The sequence below is a fragment of the Glycine max genome, chromosome 12 (genome assembly GCF_000004515.6).
Source record: "Glycine max cultivar Williams 82 chromosome 12, Glycine_max_v4.0, whole genome shotgun sequence".
Lineage (NCBI taxonomy): Eukaryota > Viridiplantae > Streptophyta > Magnoliopsida > Fabales > Fabaceae > Glycine > Glycine max.
In genome coordinates, this window is record NC_038248.2 from 37,082,070 (window position 1) to 37,084,775 (window position 2,706).

Genomic DNA, 2,706 nt, shown 5'->3' on the forward strand with positions numbered 1-2,706 from the left:
ACTCTATATTTAATATTCTTTGTTTTGTAATCGTTTTTGGGTATCCTTGTACCCATGTATAATGATATCTTGCTTAGGTGATAAAATAAAACTACAAAATAGATGATGATAATAATGATGATAATAATAATAATAATAAGTTAATCTTCATTAAATAAAATAAACGGTGGATGTTATTAACTTTTCTTATTTCATAAAGTTTGTTGATTTCATTTGTTTCATATATATACTAATTAATTGTGGTGTTATGTCAAGTTTCTTGTTGTAGTGTTTTGCTGTTAATTTACAGAATTCCAATTTTGGCAGAAAAAGAAATTAATCTTCGTCAACTATATATTATTAAAGGTTGATAACATGAAAAGTATAATTCCATTAGAAAATGAGTTTTTGTTATGATCCCACCAAAAAATTAAACAGACTTTTTGTTATTACTTTTATACAAGGATAATGAATAGCAATACGTATAGAAAGCGAACGTAGGGATCCCTAGCTCCACATTTAAAGAACATATGTGGTAATATTTAAAACCACCAGTCCCTGTCTCGTCATCATCAACCAATTCTTATTATTTATTGCACTTTCCAATTAATTATTCACTTTAATATGGGTCCCTGTGATCAATAATTCCTCAATAGCTTTGTTTACTGCTTTATTTAATTAGAGAATGATTTTATGATCCACAAGAACTTAATTAAATATTCCCTTGCTCCATCAATATGTATTTACTATCCTCGTGATATCTCGTTGAGCTCTCTTCAATTAATGTTCAAGATGGCATAGCTTCTGTCTCCTCTCAGTCTCTGTCTTTCCAGCTGATCCAACCCCCCACCCTCTATTTCATTTTAGTTTTTCTTGTGCAAAAAATATAAAATTTGGTGGAAACTTATTTATCTTTTCTTTAATATGTTCGATCTAATAATTAAGATTTGCAAGGGTTATAAATTAAATGTTATAGAAGTTCTCACACCTAGCTGGTTAATTGGAGGACAAAGTAGGTCCAAACGTGGCCTGTGTTCTAGAAAGGTACACTCATTATATATCTTGCCCTAGAACCGTTTATTAAATCAATTCGTGAGACAAATTCTTGCTGGTCGTTTCCATCTTCTGTTGGTATATTCTATTAGGGTTTCATTTTCTGACTTTCGACCTGCCTGTTTCTTTTTCAGGGCAGTTGGGCGTTTCAATTATTATTTGCTTCATTTTTATTTATTGATTTTTTTTCTAGAACTCCATTATTTGGTAAAGTTATATTCATATAAAAAATTCACACAACATATATATTTTATTACTATTTTTTTTTTACCTCTATATCTTTTTCCATCACATTAGCTATCTTATTTCTTCTCTTTTTCTTATATAATTTTTTGCACCGAATTTTTGTACAAATTAAATACAAATAATTTCTCTATTTGTTATATTTTCTATTGTTGGCGAGTGCTGCCAAAACAGCATGTACATTTGTTGTAGGCCATGGTGATGTAGTCCATATCCATATATGTTGGGGATCTGCATGTAGTTGTAGCTGTCGTGGTCCTGGTTGCAAAGGCAAGTGGCTCCCAATCCCATATTTGTCATCATTGACTTAAAAAAGAGAAGAAGTAAAAGTGTATAAGGAAACAGTCTTTCCTACTGATTAGGTCAAACCAAGAACACAAGAAAGCTCTCTTAATTAGCTACAAAACGGGATTGAATCTAGTAGAAGAGGTTGGTATTTTACAACGTAAAATCAAGGTTTTAATTTCTATTCCATGTCAAATCAAGATTTAAATTTATATCGGAAGAGATAGTAATATTTAATATTTAACTCTACTTCAAATAAGATTATCTCTGAACATGAACATAAATACATGAAGAAAAAAATCTAGTTCTCTTCATTTTGTTTTGTAACTGAGCTAATTAGAATATTTAATTTCTGGATAAAATTTCAAGATATTATCATAAATTTTAATAATTTTAATTAATTATGAGATTAATTCTTGATGTAAGACTTGATCACACTACTTAAAGTTGTTTATCCTTTCTAATGATGTTTTTGTGAAAATTAAATTCAAATTTTGCACACAAAACCAATGTTTTGTTAGGCACTGAGTTATATCCACTGGATAACTCTATTGGCTTTTTAAATAGTTGAAGGTTGGGCCTCTTACAATGACTAAGTCAGGCAAACACTTAAAAGACGTCGTCAAGGTAGCTCACCGGCGCAATTGAAGGCATTAGCTTGTAGTTGCCATTAAATAATTATAGCCGCCTACTTATTTATGCAAACAAAGGTCAATCTTGATTTCTTCTCGTGGAATTCAATATTGTATCCTAGTGTTAGTATCTCCTTAATTAGATTTTTCAACTCTTTGTCCTATATAATAATAATAATTGAGAGGTTTTGTAACTCAAGGACCTGAGTCAATTGATTAAGACCTAATGAAAGTTTTGGTTATAAATAGTGATTGTAACTACTTAAGGCCAAACATTAATGTCAATGCGTTGTTCTGTTCTAATTGACAAAAATTAACCTGAGATCCAGTGAAATCATAATAAGGTGACATTGCTAGAATCATCCTATATATTCATAATTCAATAAATATACAAGGTTATTACTCGGGGCGCGTTTTGTCTGCTAATTTTGATGTGAAAGATTTTATTGTTATAATTGACGATTTTTTATCATGTGTTTGTAGACACATAATAAGACGTTAAAAAACACAAAGT